Source organism: Pelodiscus sinensis, chromosome 5 (genome assembly GCF_052426305.1).
Source record: "Pelodiscus sinensis isolate ZL-2025 chromosome 5, ASM5242630v1, whole genome shotgun sequence".
NCBI classification, from domain to species: Eukaryota; Metazoa; Chordata; order Testudines; family Trionychidae; genus Pelodiscus; species Pelodiscus sinensis.
Genome location: NC_143056.1, coordinates 89,109,916 through 89,127,979, shown reverse-complemented (window position 1 = coordinate 89,127,979; position 18,064 = coordinate 89,109,916). Strand labels below are relative to the sequence as shown.

The following is an 18,064-nucleotide window of genomic DNA, read 5'->3' as shown; positions in this document are numbered from 1 at the left end:
TATTGCCTTTTATGTCCTTTGCTATATCTGACTCATTTTGTGCTTTCTGATTTTGACCTTACATGCTTTTGCTATTCTTTTGTACTCATCCTTAGCAATCTGTCCAGGTTTCCACTTTTTGTAGGATTCTGTTTTGATTGTCAGGTCATTAAAGAGCTCTTTATGGAGCCATATTGGCTTCTTTACATTCCTCTTGTCTTTGGTTTGCATCAAGATAGTTGGCTGTTTTGCCTGACTCTTGAGAAACTGACAACTCTCCTGAAATCCCTTTTTCCCTTCGCTTTTCATGCCATAGGACCTTAACTACCTGTTTAATGCATTTAAAAAATCTGCTTTTTTTGAAGTCCATTGTCCTTATTTTGGAGCTCACTCCTTCCTCTGCTTAGAATCATAAAAATCTAGTTTTTTCTTAATCACTCACCCAAATTTCTTTTAACCTTCAGATTCACAGCCTTTCCTCCTTGTTGGTCAGAATGGAGTCCAAAATGTTTGGCCCTCTAGATACTATTTCCACCTTCTGAAACACAAAGTTGGGCCCAATACATTACAGGAACTTACTGGACATCTTGTGTTTTGAATTTTTACTTTTCTAACATGTCTGCGGAGTTTACTTTCTCCTGTTATTACAAGGTCTTGTGTTTTGGACATTTATGATACATTTTTCCCTCACCCACCTCCTTTTCCTGAAGTAATTGTTTGCTGTACATCCCTAGTATGACATTGGTCCTGTTTTTCCCCTCCCCACATTTATCTTCCACCTGGAGACTTTCAACTGCTCTGCTTCTCACCTTCTTCTGGCTCTCAGAACAAGTTTATATATTCTTGATAAATAATTCAACACACCCTCCCTTTTAATCCCTTCCTGTCTTTCCTGAACAAGCTGTGTCTCTAGACCAATATTCCAGTCATAAGATTTATCCCATGAAGTGTCTGTGTTGCCAGTCAAGTTTATAAAGTAGCTTATGTACTATACTTCCACTTTCTCCTTGCATTTGTGTACAGACATGTAAGATGCTGAGCAGTCACCCACTTTTTTCCTTTGTGTTGTTCCTGTGATCTTATTGTAATTTATTCGCACACTGTCCCCACAAGGAAAATACACGAAAAACAAAATAAGGCACCAAAAGAGAGTGAGATATAATTTGAACATTTTTTGCTTTTCTAGCCTTTTTCTGTGCAAATGCACTCATTGAGGAAAAATCTAGTTTTTGTGCAGTTGATATTAAATATAGCGAGCCCATTCAAACACCCTTGACCTTTAGTTGAACTGCGATAGTCCTTTACGTGCTTCAACATGTTGAAGGTGCGTTCATCAAAAGCCTGTGACTCAGGTAAACTGACAAAAATATGCAAAGCAATTGTGATATTGGGGGAAAAACCCTACAGAATCCAACTTCAAGTATTTCTTGAAGCAAATTCTTTGGCTTGCATTCAATTTAAAGTTCATAGAATATATTTGAATAAAGAAGATGACCTTGCCAATGAGCTCTTTTGAGATTTCTTTGTAGTACTGTTGCTGAAATTGTTCAAAATCTATATCAGTTAACAAAATAATTATGCCTTTTACCAAATCACACCTCTTATTTCCTTAAATTTGCAGCACTAAGCTGAGGATGTTTGTTTGTCATATTTGGTCTGATAGAGATGTGCCTAAAAACAAATTGTGAAACTTATCAGATGCCAACAAATTAAGTGTCTAATTTGAAACCCCCTTTGAGCTTGAGGCCTAGGCCAAATGGCCCACCTGTCTTCCTCCAATCCTCCAATTCACCCTGCCACCTAGCTAGTTATTCCCCGCTTCAGTTGTGCATTTGATTTTTTTTTTTTAATTTCCTAGATGAAATATTTTGCACTTGCCTTTATTTTTTTTTCTTGTTGAATGCAAATCAATTCCAATTCATCAAAGTCATTTTTAATTGTAAATGCTAGCAACATTTTTCACATTGGTTTCTTCTGCATGTTTTTATAAATATATTCTCCATTCCATGATCCAAGTAATTGCTAATAATAAGCTCATCTTCAATACTCTGCTAGTCCTTCATGTTTCCAAGAGAGGTCCCCACGAGAGCAGTTTGGTGAAGTTCAGGGGCTCATTCCCAGCTCTAGCATATAAAGGGAAATTCCACTGTTATTCCAGAAAATGGCATTAGGAAACATTATATGGGATTTAGAACTGGACATCTGTTTTAAAACTTCTGTAAGAGTATAGCTTGTGCTTGTATTTTTGAAACCTCCTCCTTTGGTCTCACTCTGATGGTACTTCTGTTCATACATTTTCAGTCCCACATCACATCCTCAGTGACTGACAATTAGGGTTTTGCTAGAGTGGGCCGAAGAGCATGGAATTAGCAATCCATTGGTATTTGTTTTGAGTTCATCCTTCATCTCACATATAAAAACACTTTGGATGTAATATTTGGGGATTTTTGTATGCATGTTTTTGGTCAAATATTTATTGACGTTCCCATTCCTTTCTCCCCTCACCCCCCCACTCTTTCTGTGTTGCACCATTCCAATTGATTTTGTTGTTTGAATTGCAATGGGAGGAAAGGCTGGCTATTGTGTCTTTTTTCTGTTGCATTTTTCAGCTGTTGTTCTGATGCTGGTCTGTAACAATGTGGAGAATATTAAGAAACTTGAAAATAATAGTACACTTTATTTGTAAAACCTAGAGGAGGGAGAACCCTAAGTCTGTATCAGCCCCACAGGACATGAGAATCCTTCTAATGTCCCTCACATCCACTACAGGCAGGCACATGGCCATGCTGCATATGCCCTGTGCATCTGCCAAAAATCCCCCATCCCACTGATGGAACTATGTTTACCCCAGGGCAGTGAATGGCCCCATGGCTTGGAGACACAAGCCCCACTGGCACCTCCCATTCAGCTGAGGCCACTTTTCTTCTTGCTTACCAGAACCCACACCCCACACACTGTGGCCACTGCTGGCTCTTGCGCCCTACCCCCATGGTTACTGACCCTTGGCCCCCTTCCCTAGGATAGCACTCCTAGCCCAGGGATAGCATTGTCCCAGACTCCCCCAGTCCCAGAGCAGGGGTGGGACTGGCGCCTGCTTCGGGTAGCTCAGGAGGCTTCAGCTGCCCAAGAGATCCCACCACCATATGTTCTGGGGCCCTAGAAGCCCCTGGGAGGGCTAGGAGCAGAAGCCAGAGGGGTAGGGGCAGGTGAGGGCAGGGAGGTGGCTGGCAGCCTGTTCCAGGCACACAGCTATGTGCTTCATGACAGACATTATAGAGGAGCACATAGCCTTGTGTTGGCACACCAGCTGCTCCCACATGGTCGTCTTCTGCTCCTGGTCAGCACAGTGCTTCTCGTGGTCGATGGCCCACTCCTGGTGCTCCTCACTGAACCCCCAGATGAGGGACTGGAGGCCGGCCATTTGGTCCCACAACAGGTCTTCCCAGGCTCAGTTTCTGTGGCAGATCCCGCGGGGTCAGGAAGATGGGGTGGGAGGTGATAGACACACCACACTCACAGGTGTCCCAGCTGTGAAGAAAAGTGACAAAGGTGGTCATCCCAGGAGACACATGCATGAAATCTAGACCTAATCCCTGAGCCAACGCCGAAGGGCTCGGATCAGACGATGCTAATGTGCTTTGAGCAAGGCCATCTGTTGCCTAGACAGCGGGCACTTTCCTGCAGGGGCATGAATGTCCCAGAGGAGCAATGCTACCTCCACAGCTTGGGGACAAACAGGCATGGGAATGTGCCAGCCAGACCAGGAGCCTGCAGGAGGAGGGAACAGGGTAGCTCTGCTTCTGTGTCCCGCACACACTGGGTCCAGCACAAGCATCCCACAGAGAGAGAACTTCTATCCTTGCCCATTGGAGGAGGAGGGAAGTGTTGGGGGAGTTGTGTGAATGGCAGAGGCTGCTTTCTGGAAAGAGAGCTACTGGGGTCCCCTCCTCTTCCCTGGGCTGCTAGGAGCACACATCCCCTAGCGACTGATTGCCTGCCCTTGCATGTGTGTAGGGAAAGTTATGGAACTCACCTGAAGTGCCTTTGTTGGAATTGTCTGAGGCCTGGGAGACATCCTGGGATTGGCAGGGGGAGGGGACTGGCACAGGGTGAGGAGCAGCTCCTGGATGGTGGCATGGTGTCCTAGCTGGCCTGCTCCTTCTCCTCCTTCTCCACAACACCACCCTAGTGGAGGCTGATGCTGGGCGTGTCCTGACCAGAGTCGATGACAATGGAGGAGTGATTGCCCCTCCTCACAGGATGTCATCCAGCTGTTCATAGTAGCAGCAGGTGGGAGGTTGGTCCTCCTGCTGCCACTCCCCCCGCCCCCAGAGCTCAATGAGGTACAGGATCTCCACACCAGTCCAGGCCATCACTCTCTTTTGCCCTAGCTAGTGGTGGCTGAGGGTGCTGCAGGAGTGCTGGCAGCCATGGGAGGCACAGAGGGAGCATTGTGGTCAGCCATGGCTCCTATGAAGGTTGCTGTGTGGCGTGGGGCTAGCAAAGCTCTCTTCGTGCTATGAGCTCTTTCCCTTCTGGCCTGCAGCTTTAATGTCTGCAGGATAAGGGGCGCATTGGAGTTTACAGGGGCGTGGCTAGAATAGCCACAAGTTCAGCTGTGAGATTGTGTCTACACAGAAGCGTTATTTCAGAATAATGTCAATTATTCCGAAATAATGTACTGCGTGTCTACACAGCAAGCCTGCTATTTCAAAATAAATTTGAAATAGGCTTCTTACTCTGACTTCCATAAACCTCATTGCATGAGGAGTAATGGAAGTTGAAGGAAGAGTACTCTATTTCGAAATAAGTTATTTCAACATAAACTATGCAATTAGTGTAGCTCAAGTTGCGTAGCTTATTTCGAGTTTAATCCTGTAGTGTAGAGGTACCCTGAGAGGCCTCTGGAGGCCAATTATTTTGAAATAGAGGTTGCTGAGAGTCTACACTACTGCTATTTTGAAATAACAATTTCGAAATAAACATTATTCCTCATGTAAAGCAGGAGTTATTTCAAAATAACGGGCTTGGTAGTGTGGATGCTCTGCTTGTTATTTCAAAATAACTCCCTAGTGTAGACCAGGGCCTAGACTGACCCCAGTGCTGGGAGGACAGGCAGTACAGTGCAATCCCCAGCCTGCCTGCCCCAGCCCCTGACACCACAACAGCAGGCAGGGAGAGGGCTTCTGCGGGACTCCGGTGGAGCGTAGGCAGGGCCACATGAGGCAGTTTGGAAGGTAATGCCTTCCCCTGGCTATAATACCCACCACCCATGATGTTGTCCATGGATTGTACCACTCCTCAGTACTTGAGTCTTAGAATAGTTAATACAGGATTCTTCTTCACATATGAATTTATTTTCCCATAAGCAATACATACCAGTGAAGAGTCTAAATGAGTGTTTTGATGTTATCAGTGTGTCTAGTTATTGTCACATCACATAACTCTTGCTGATACAATGTTGCTTTACTCAGATGATGTCAATGTGAGGTGGTTTAAAAGATAATCAGTGGGTAGAAATGTCCATATTCTGGGCGTGAGCAGTAACGTAACTATCAAAGATGTCTGTAAAGCTTAGAATTATCAGGCCTTCCCTCAGTGATGCATTATGGTTGATTTAAAAAGACAATGAAAGTCAGACAATAGATTGTTGCCAAAAAACACAACAAACAGAAAAATCATCACCTCTCACAGATTTTTACAGAGCCATATTTTCACTTGACACAGTATTTCAATATTTAAAGAGCACTCCAAAATGTTTATTTGGATGGCATATTACATGCCAGCCAAGCCACCGGGACTATATAATAAATCATCCAAATGAAATTTGCATAAAGAGCCAAATTAGACATTAACATACCAGAGAAGTTCCAGATGATCAGTGTGTCTCCAGCTATGTCAACAAGAACTTAAATTATAATTTTTTTTAGAAATAATAGAAATGAAGACACTATGTTGTCTGCAGTGGCTGTTGGTATTTAACTTGCTGAATCTTGGTTAGGAGGGTTTGGGCCAAATCCTGCAATTGTGCCTGAAGGCCTGCTCAGCCACAGGCAGTAAAGAAGCCACTTGATATGACCACTGACACTGCAGTGTAGGAAACCACATGGTAGGCTAGAGTAGGTGCCCTTTTTTATGTCTTTCAGCTGGCTTATATTGTTCAGTGGTAATGCTAGTTTACATATATGTATTTCTGTGATTAGTATGCACTCGATAGCTGTGTCCCTAACCATGCTCTGTCTAAACTTAGTGGTGAAGATATTTATATACCCATCACCAGAGGATCTCCTTCCATAAGCCACCATTTTATTCCAGCTTCTCAGACTATGGGAAACATCCAAGCACATGAGCCAGCAGTACATTTTAATGCTCTCTAGAATTCTGTGGAAGTATTTTACCTGTCAGCTAAATCCAGAGTGATGTTTATGAAAGTATACATTCCCTTTCCTCTGTTTGGTCTATAGGGCAACCGATGGCAGGAATTAACTCTGTGGAGACACAATGAATGAAAAATGTGGAGCTCCATTCCAAACAATTTTTTTTATTGAATATATGCAATGAGAGTTAAACATCAAGAAACTGAATTCAGCCACATAAGCTAGAATCTTGTCTCATAAAGAAAATAGGCTAATGTGAGGTTTTTGTAGTAATATTGAAGGAACTTTTCCTTTAACGGTACATGTGTTAGCGGGGGAATGATCCCGCTATTGTGGGGAACTTTCCTGGCTTCTATACCACCCCAGTGAAATGAACCAGCGAAAGGATCTGAGTCCCCGCTCCCACTTCCTTTACCCCACAGCTCCCTGATCCTGAGGGCTCCCCCTCCACTCTCCTGAGTAGCAGAGCCCTTGAAACCCCAACAAGGCTGGGCCCAGGTTTCCTGGGGCTTAATCCCTGACCTTGTAGTCACTAGGGGCAGGAGTTAGGGTGTCCCCACTCTGAGGTGCTCTCTTTACACTGCAGGCCTTCTTGGCCCAGTGATCACTTCATAAGGTTTAAACATCAACTGATTAAAGAGAAAAGAATAAGAAAAAATGAGAATGGTTAAATGAGAACACACAGCCCTGCTCTGTAGCACAGGGACATCAAAACAGCAGTATGCAGAGTGTAAGGACAGTCCACAGTCTCTTTCTTAGAGGCCCTGGATATGCTGCAGGGGGGGCTACAGGCTGGACACGCTAGCTCTGGTAGTGACCACACAGTCTCAGGCTCGAAGTGGCCAGACCCCTCTCCCAGTCCAGAGCCTTTCCCCACACTTTGCTGGTCCCAGGTGCTCACCACATCCAGCTGCAGGCTGTGCTGCTTGGCCAGTTCCAGCTCCTTGTGTTGCTTCTCTGTTCCTTTTGGCTCTCTGAGCACTGCCAGTCTGCTGCTCAACACAGGGTCTGCACTCCTTGAGCTGTGTATGCCTGGCTCTGCTGCTGCAAAAACTGCCCCTCAGCACAGCTTGCACTCCTCTTATCAGTCTCTCAGCTCTCTGTTCCTTTTGCAGGACTTCTTCTGCACACAGCTTGCACTGCTCGGGCTGTCTGTGTCTGGTTCTGTCGCTGCAGGACTTCTTCACGGAGCTTGCACTACTCTTTCAGCTCTCTGTTTGCTCAGAGAGAGCCAGAACAATCCCCGCTTACAAACTGTCAGTCAGGCTGAGCTGGAGTGTTGACTGCTTTCCATTGTCTCTGGGGTCTGTCAGTCTCATGAACCCTTCCCCTTCTGAATCTGGGAGCTGGCAAACCAAAAAACTCCCACAGAGTTTTAGTAAGGGGTAACAGTCCCCTTACACATGTATGCTGGTTGACCTATTCAGTCTCTTGATTGTGTTTACAGTTAAACAGAGCACACAGAGGATGGTAGGATGTATTTGTATTGAATGTACTATGTATGTCTACTAGGAGCAAAAATAGCTTTAAATCACCTTTCCACTATGCCCTGGATCTAGCCTGCAGGGACTCTGCAGGTGTGTGTAATAATTCGTGGACAGTATGCTTTTCAGGCCGGGGGCTTTGTCTTCCTACATTTTATACAAGAGACCAGGTGGGTGAGAATATATTTTACTAGACCATCTTTTGTTGGTGGAAGGAACAAGCGTTACAGAGATCTTCAGGACTGGAGAAAGAAATTAGAGTGTCCAAGCTAACATTGTAGAAGACCACTTAGAATGATGAAGGCGCTTAATGGCTCTTCAGTCAGGGCCATCCTTACAGATTAAGGGGCCCTATGCAAGTCAAAGCTTCCCTTGGATGCACATGCACATGCACATGCACATGCACATGCACATGCACACGCACCCACACACACACACACACCGCGTGGTTTCTGCTAGGGCCCAAGTCTTCCTGGGACTTCCCTTGCAGCTCTCTCTACCCCGTGTGGCTCCTGCTGGGGCTTCCCTTCCTCCATCCCCCTAGTTTCTGATGGAGCTGGCTCAGAGACACAGTGGCAGGAGAGAGCCCTCAGCTCAGCAGCCACCTGGCCAATAGGTGCACATGGGAAGGGGGAGGGGAAGGGAGAAGGCAGCCCTGCTGCCAATGACTGTGAGAGAAAAAGGGCTGGGCCAAAGAGGGACCAGCAAATGGTGCTTAGGGCCATCCGTAATCACACAAGCACACATGGCTGGATAGGGTGACCTGAAAATGCTGTGTAAGCCTGAGGATGGTCCTGAGGACAGTGGAAGGTTAGCTGCAACAGAGAGGTGTTAAAAATGAGCCATAAAACCACTGTCTCTGTTATCTCTGTGGTTTTCAGTGTCCAGCAGAGTTATGCATTTAAATTCCCGGGCTTGTCTTTTGAAGGGTTGTGCAGGTTTCCTTTAATATTGTGTTTATATAGCCCCGTGGTCCCCAACACAGTGCCCGCAGGCGCCATGGCGCCTGCGGGGGCATTTGTGTGCGCCCGCCAAGTGCTCGGGGCTGGCCTGGCCCCGGGCACGTGGCGCATGCGTGGTGCCAGAGCCAGCCCCGGGCGCATGGTGAGTGCCGGCCCCAGGAGCGCCGCGGATTGGCCGCCCGCGCTCTGGGCGCGCGGCGCTTAGTGGGGGGAGGAGCGCCGGCCCCGGGCGCACGGTGCTTAGTGGGGGGAGAGCGCCGGCCCCGGGCACGTGGCGGGGGGAGAGCGCTGGCCCCGGGCGCGCGGCACTTGGCGGGGGAGAGCGCCAGCCCCGGGCGTGCGGCGTTTGGGCGGGGGGAGCGCAGGTCCCGGGAGTGCGGCGTTTGCAGGGGGCACCGACCCCAGGCGTGCGGCGCTTGGAGGGGGCCCCGGCCCCGGGTGCGTGGCTATGGGAGGGCCCTGGCCCCGGGCACGCATGTGTCCCTGCCCCCTGGCACCCGGCGGGCGAACGGCCACGCCCTCTGGCGCCCGACAGGCGAACGGCCACGCCCTCTGGCGCCCGGCAACCTCTAATGGTTGGGGACCACTTATATAGCCCATGAGGTTAGATATGGAGTGATGATCACTTCAGGGAAAAGTGCTTGCCTATGGGTGATATGAGGTTTTGTTTTAGAATTTTTCTGTGAGCTCATCTGAGAGCCTAGTCTTTGTCTGGTTTCACCCACATAGTCATTGTCAGAGCATTTGATACACTGAGTGAGGCATGTCACATGTTGTGATAGGCATACGTCAGACTCATACATCTGGAAAGGTATGTTGTAGGGCTATTGATCACCATACCAGTGGACCTATCTACATGTTGTTCATCTGCCATCTTGTTGGTTAGGTGCCACTTTGAATTGATGTCTCCTGGTCAGCGGAGAGCTTGCTTCCAATGGTGATGTTGAAAGTGCCAGAGAAGGGAGTTAAAGGCCAGAAGTTAATATTGTGTTTATATGGGTTAATGTCCCATTCAGTTTCACCATACCTGTTCTATTTTTATCCTTGTTTCTCTATCACATCACATCATAGAAAATCTCTAGTGCACTGCCAGCCCTAATAAAAAGTAAATAGCAACAACAAGAGGTTCCAAAAAGGTGAAGAAAATAGCATGTGAGTAGGTTCAAGGACAATAGCAAACTTTCTACATAAGGATTGAAACAGTTTCTCCAGTAACTCAATATTGGTTTTAATCTATAGACCATCCTTTATTGGTGTTGCTCTCCACTTCTGTCAAATATAGGCCTCCACTCTTGTCAAATACTGCTATTAATAAAAGGATTGTGGCCAGGTGAAATCAAATTCTTTTCCATTTTTAAACAATAAATGTGTTCTCAGTATAGTAACTTTTAAAGGCACAAATACGGAATGTTAATGTTCTCATTTCAGAAATAGAAGCACATTCATGGGGGGGGGGAACCTTTTAATTGCCAAGCAGTGCTTAATGCTTTTGAAAACAAGTTGAATATATCAGTGTGGGACAGAAACTATAAAGAGTAAAATATGAAAGTTAGCAGATTGTTGTTGCAATATGTTGTTGAAAGTCTTTTTGGAATTACAGAAATGCTGAAGCAAGGTATCCAAAATAAAAATAAAATGACTTCTCTAAATATTTTGATTTAAAAACGCAAACTTTCCATCATATGGAATATTATTTTCCATCATATTTCTAGGCTCGGAGAGCAAAATATTAAGGTTTAATTCCATTTTATTCCACTGTTTAATTTCCCCACTGAACTATCTGACAAACAATTATCAGATAAATGAACTAGTGCATTTGCTTACTATTTTCTTATAAAGCAAAACTGTCAGTTAAGTAAAAATAGAAATAACATCTCAAACTATGGTGAAAGCATATACATTTAATCCCATTTTTGAAGGAGGCAGCAGCAAGTAGAAGAGAGAAAGAATCCCTCTTTTTAAATATCAAGGGTGAAACCTTGACTCCAGAAAGTCAATGGGAATTTTGTCATAGTTTTCACTGGGGCCAGGAGTGCACCCTAAAACAAATCTACTAATAAGATACAACATAATGTGTGCTCTCCCTTTCCATATATCTTCATTTGTACACAAATGCATTTCCCATTTCTCCTCTTATCATTCATTTTTATCAGACTAATAATTGCAGAACACGTAAGGAGCATGGGACACTATGGTCTTCTCTATGATTTATGCTGACCTAAATCTTCTACATTGAAGATTAACTGTCATATTAAAATACCTTTGATCATGAAGAAACCATTAATAACTTTATAAATGACTCTCTCCTCTCTCCAAGTGAACAATAAGTTCTCTGTGTGCTGTAAACATATTTGTTTACTCTCCTTTGTATCATCAACTTAAAGGTTAAAAAAGCTTTTTTTGAAATGCAGGAAAAAACACATTTAACCATAAGCCTGTTTGCTGGCCACATATCTGAAGTTAGATATATGATAGTTTTATATATTTTCTGCTCAAAATTTAAAATAGGGGATGAACAGGAGATTTGTTCTGCACAAGAAATGCAGAATCTAGCCCTTTTTTCAGAACACTACTGCATAAAGTCATTTGTAGCTGAGCTTTGATGGGAAAAAAGAATGATATGGTAACTATAATGGTTTCTAAGGATATATAGATACACTGAACACGTGGCATTCTTTTTTGTTCTCTCTCTAGTTGTCAGATCCTAGAACATCTTATAACCAGTCTCTATTTGCTAGAGTTCCTTTAGTTGCAGGTCTTTTTTTTTCTGCATGGTGTTCTGTAGAAAAAATTGAATAAGATAACCAATTTATCCTGAAATGAGTAAGCTACAAGGCAAACTCAAAGTTCAACCATGCTATAAAATTTTGTTTCTTTCAAGCATCTAGTACTGGCTGCTTACAGAAATAAGATATGAGACTACTTTTAAACAGTGATAATATCTGCAATTTCCAGCTGGCCAATAGAACAATCAAAAAGAAATTCCATGAAGAGAACCGCTTAGAGATTTCCTTTCTGTAGTATATATGAATGGGGTAGTGTCTCTTCATATTGTTTGTGAGCTTTCTTATGAGACTCCCTGTCTACTATTACTGAAGCCTCCTGAATTTGACAGAATAGCAGTGCACATGCATAGATAGGCCTTGTATGTTTGTGTAGTTAGTAAACATGGTTACTTGGAATCTGGCTGTGTGGTAACTTCATGTTCATAATGTTGTGTAGAAAGCAAAGACACAGCTATTGTTTTAAAAGGATCCTATCCAATTCCCAAACACTGTATCTTCAGATTGACTTTACTGCTGGAGAGGGTGATCTGGCCCTCTGTCTTTATTCATTTCCCTGACTGTAGTAACACTTGCAATTCCAAGACAAGGAGCTTATGTTGGAAAGTATTTAGTTTGAACCAGACTTTAAGGGAACACATTGTGTAGCTATTTCTGGAAGCATTTCAATCCATTTTAAATCTTTGAGATAACAACATGATGTAATTAATGCCACAGGTGTGTTTATTTCATCTGCCAATCTGCAGTGTAATATAATAGACCTTTGTTAAGGATGAGACTCTGATTATGGAGCCTACTGTAGCCTGCATAATCATTGTTTATGTTCCTTGGGAGGGCCAAAATATATCTTATGGGCTGTTTTCAATAGTAATTTGTGATTTTAGACTAATTATTAAATTAATAATACTTTGCACTTCTAGTATGCCTTTCAGCAGCCAGTATTCCTTGAGGATCTCAAAGTTCAAATTCTGCCTCTGGCCAGCACTGAAAGTTCAGAGTAGAGGTGTTAAATATCGGTTAATTGAATAGTCGATTAATCTCATGAATTATCGGTTGCTCGACTATTCTGTAGTCTCTGGGTGTGGGGCCAGCTGCCAATGCACTCCGGCCCCACTCCTAAAGAGCTCCCTTGTTACTCTGTGCTGCTGCCTCTGTATCAAAGGCAGCAGCATGGGGTGCCAGGCGGAAGCTGGTCCAGGCGGGGAGCCAGTTTAAAAAACAGGGAGAGGCCTGAGCTCCCGCACCCGAGTTGGGCTGCCCAGCTCCTAATACACTTTAAATGCAGAGCTGCAGCGGAAATAGGTCCTGGACCCAGCACAAGCCAAGACTGAGCTGGGCTGCTGGCCAGCCTGCTAAAAAACTTACTGGCAAGGAAATGTGTGTAGTCTATAGCATTAAACAATAAGCTTTGGCTTATCAGTTAATCGACTACATTATTACATTCCTAGTTCAGAGTATGCTGACAGCTGAATTCTGTGCTCCAAAAATTTTTCCACCATGATGGGATTCTCCCAGGAACTCTAAATAGAAGCAGCTTACTTCCTTAGATGGTATATGCCACTGATCCAACTGGTGCACTAGCAGGCTAAGGGATGGCCCTCCTCCTTGGCTAGTAGACCACACCCTCCTAAAGTGCATGGATGTTTATGGTACTCAGATCTCTCATAACATCCTTGAGAATAAGGCCTGTTATCTGGATGTGTTATCCCTATGTAGTCTACCTCCCATACCAACAGACGTTGTGAAATCCCAATTCAGTAAAGGCTTTATTGGCAACCATCTTGGGTAGATATGAAACCTAATGAGTCTATCCACCTTTATTTCTTATTATTATGCACCATACTCACCTTGTCAATGAGAGAGAGAAAAGGATTCCTTCACCCACCAATGAAATGTAATAGCTTATTAACATCAGACAGTAACACTGCATTATAATTGAGGACAGGGAATGAAGAAGATGAATGCATTTAGGTGAAACTGTAAGATCTTTAAGAACTACCAGATTTTGTTTTTATACTTCACATGAAAGATACCACCTCACACAGCACAAAATTTCTTATCAGCATGTTGAAGAATTGGTTTGGTAACAACTCTCTTGGCTATGTATTGAATCAGTCCACTCCATTTTGCAGTACATACTATTGGTGTTGTGTAAATCACCCCGTCAAGAACAGATCCAGTTCAACTGTTTATAGACTGAGAGATCTGACGGTAACACAGCAGAAGGTTAAACGGCAGCATTTAGATATGGAACATTGCTAAGTAGCCTTTAGACCATATCTATATGCTTGCCACAACTTAAGTAACATATATGCTTCTGTAGAGACTCAAAAGATGGCAGTGCACAGTATAGTAATTTACCATAAAATGTATAGCTAAAACAATGCCTCCAGTGTGCAAGTACTGATGTATGTGTTTAAGTTTATGCAGTGATTTGTTCCCAAAAATCTCAGTGTGTAAGTATGTTCATAAGTCATTGCAGGGCTAGGACCTTAGACTGTAAACTCTTTAAGGCATGGCCTGTTTCTTATTGCGTGGGTAGCACAATGGAGCCCTCAGTGCCTCCAGATGCTAAAATAATAGAAGTAATAATGTTTGTACCTGCAGTTGTACAAGTTCAGCAAAAACTGCAAGGAGTCCCGTGGCACCTTAAAGACTAACAATTTTATTATGACACAGAATTTTGTGAGTTGTAACTCATTTTGTTAGATTCATGAAATGAATGAAAAAGAAACAGATTGTGGGGATACAGAAAAGAGAGTGTTACATGAGGGCTAATTCAGTAAGAGTGGTCATAGATGATACGGTGAGAACAGCTAAAGTGGAAAATAACTTACCGTATTTTTTGGCGTATAAGGCGACTGGGCGTATAAGACAACCCCCTAATTTTCCAGTTAAAACATAGGTTTTGGCCTATACTCGCCGTATAAGACTACCCCCCCTTCCGAGGCAACACCATTTAATAACATCAGATTTGATTTAAATAATTTTAATTAAAATGGTTTTGACTTACCGGTACTTAAAATCCTTCAAAATCCTCATCATGTTCATCCTCTGACATCATAAATTCATCAATGACATCTTGTGGTACTTTTGTAAGACAGTCATCATATGGATCTAATTCCGAATCAGATGGTGTGGCTTCAGCTTTGGCTTCCCCTTCATCTTGCCACAAGAAGTCGTCCTCCATACCATCCAAAGAATTGGATATGCCACACTTCTTGAAAGACTTGATCACTGTTTCTGCATCAATATCATTCCAGGCTTTTATGACAAAGTTACACAAAACATCCAATTGTGGCGCACGCATGTTTCCTCCTTTTGTGAATGACTTTTCGCCGCTAACCATCCACTTATTCCACTGTTCTTGAATGCGATCTTTAAATGACTTGTTTAGGCACACATCCAGTGGCTGTACCAATCATGTCAATCCTGCAGGAATAACTGCCGCATCTGTGTTTATTCTTGCCAGCCTTTTCTTTGTGCTGGTAGTTAAATGAGCCCTGAACATGTCCCACACCAGTAGGCTACGTTCTTGACGAAGTCCACCTGGTCACCTACTCCATACATTATCAAGCCATAGCTTTACCCCTTCTTCATCCATCCAGCCTTTTTCATTCACATGTACAAAAACTCCAACAGGGAACTTGATTTTCGGCATTGTTTTTCTTTTAAAAATAATCATTGGTCTTAGTTTGGCGCCATCAGCTGTACATGCTAGTACCACTGTAAAACTGGACTTCTCATGTCCTGTTGTTTTAATTAACACTGTTTTTGCACCTTTTGGATTAACAGTTTTATTTCCAACCATATCAAAATTCATAGGAGTTTCATCCATATTTCTGATCTGACTTAACGCATAGCCATGTTTCTTGCGCTGTTGTATTACATATCGATGGAAAAGACTTACTTTGCCATCGAGATCTGCAGGTAATTTTTGTGCAATTTTGGTCTTTTGCCGCAGTACCAGATTATGCCTTTCCAAGAACCTAGTACACCAGGATACAGTGGCCTTAAATCCTTTGCTGTGATCTGGGTTAGATTTGGCCCACTGAAGTGCAAACATACTTATTTTGTTTCATGTCACTACATAACCATTTTGACGTTGCTCGTGCACCATGTCTGCTACATGCTTTTCAAGTTCTGACCAATGTGGGGTGCCTCTTCTTAATGCACACTTACTACTTGGCATACTCTTTAATGCATCTTCATTTGCTTTCCAGTCTCGGACCATCTTTTCTGTTACTCCATATTGACTTGCAGCAGCACAGTTATTATGTTCCTTGGCAAAGTTTACAACTTTCAGCTTGAAATTGGCTTCAAATTTCCTTCTTCTTGCTGGAGCCATGATGGGGTCTTTTCTACCACCCACTTACAGAACGTCCCTAATCTTTTAGGCTGCTGGATGTGCAGTAATAAAGTACTGTAGCTTCGGCTACATACAGAACGTCCCTGTGCTGATACTGTATGTACCGTGCTGAGCCAATCCCGGCAAGCGGTGTATTCTATTAATGCATACGAAGCCTGCAAAGGTTGTAATAGTCCGCTTCTCTGACTCAGCCAATCCGAGCAGGCTTTGTATGCATTAATAGAATACACCGCTTGCCGGGATTGGCTCAGCGCGGTACATACAGTATCAGCACAGGGACGTTCTGTATGTAGCTGAAGCTACAGTATGTTTATACCCGGCGTATAAGATGACCCCCGATTTTTGGGGGATGTTTTTTAGTATAAAAAGTCGTCTTATATGCCGGAAAATACGGTACTGTAATAAGGGAGCCATTCCCAATTCTTATTCAGACCCACTCTGATGATGTAAACTTTACAAGTGAATTCCAGCTCAGTAGTTTCACATTGAAATCTGTTTTTGAAGTTGTTTTGTTTGAGAATGGCAACTTTCAAGTCTCTGACTGTGTGCCCAGGAAGATTAAAATGTTCCCCCACTGGTTTTTGTGTGCTTCCATTCTTACTGTCTGATTTATGTCCAGTTATTCTGTTGCATTGAGACAGAACAGTTTAGTCAATGTACATAGCAGAGGGTCATTGCTGACACAGGATGGCATATATCAAGTTAGTATATGTGCAGGTGAATGAACCTTTAATGATATGGCTGATGTGATTAGGTCTTACGATGGTGTCAGTAAGGTAGATGTGTGAACAGAGCTGGCAACGAGGTTTGTTGCAGGGCTTGGTTCCTGGATTAGTGTTTCTACTGTGGGATGACTACTCCTGTGAGTAAGGATTGCAGGATTGGGATCATTTTGCAGGGATTCCAGTGATTTTGCTCTCAGTAGCAGAGATTTAAATACAGAATGATTTGCCTGGAGTTATCCCACACGTGTCAGTATAATGGTAACAGAATTGGGACCTCTGTTTCTTTTATTTGTCTTAAAGAAGCATAAATAAATATGGGGTACACAGATCATAAGAATTATGCAAATTATTCAATTAGTCATGCAAATAGATTGCTTGCATCCCAAGAAACAATTAATATTGTGTGTAAAATAAAGTAGCAAATCTGAAATAGCCCACCACTTTTTGATAGCAGACAAATTTCATATTGTCTAATTATCTGGGGGGAGTGGAATAGCCTTCATCCAAAATATATGTATCTTTGCTAATAGAAACATACAGTTTATTTTGGTTTGGCTTTTTTAAAGGCAAGGTGTGGAATTTTCCGAAGTATCTAAGTGGGCTAGGAGCACAGGTCTTGTTGACCTTCTATACCACTTAAGCTCATAAATTACTTGGGTACTTTTGAAAATCTCACCTCAAATGTTTACTGCAAAATAAAAGATGGTAAGATGGCTTCTCTTTCGCACATTAAACTGTGAAATCTTTATGCATATCATGTCAGGTTGCACTTACCTTCAAATGTTGGACTATGATATTGCAAATATTGTACCTTCAACTTTAAAAACAAAATGAAAGTATCACTGCTGAAGACTTTTTAAAATCCTTGCTGATGACTTTAGGCTGATGCATGATCCTTTAGGGGACATTCCATTCCTTACAGAGGCCTACAGAGAGAGTGATATACATTCATGCCATGAGGTAAATATAGGTAAACCAATGTTTGAAACTGTCTTCGCACAAGGTGCTTAATTTTCTTTCCTTCCCATTGACTTTCCAGGGAGCCGAGGGCCTTTAGATTACAGAATCGGGTTCTAGTGTAAGATATTGAAAATGTCTGAAAAGGCAGTAGCAGCTCGTGGAATTGCAGTTCTTCGTACTTCAGCTGTGTTTAAAACTGTTGTTCTAAGCATACCTTGTAGAATGGAGGAAAATTGTGTCCCCATAAATACAAATTGTTCCACTTTTTAAAAAACGGATAGATGTGTGTCTTCCTTTGTGGTCACATAATTGTAGTCTGTGAAGATTTGGGGTTGGTTTTGGCCAAATTTAAAATATGTTCAAAGCATGGTCAGTTCTATAGTGCACTACATAGCACAAACATCAACAGGCTGAGATTTCACATA

General features: G+C 43.1%; 1 protein-coding gene across 9 annotated transcripts in view; it reads left to right on the top strand.

Annotated features, from left to right (window-relative positions):
• Positions 1–18,064, top strand: part of ANO1 (anoctamin 1) — a 135,345-nt gene that overhangs the window by 31,683 nt on the left and 85,598 nt on the right. The window lies entirely within an intron of this gene.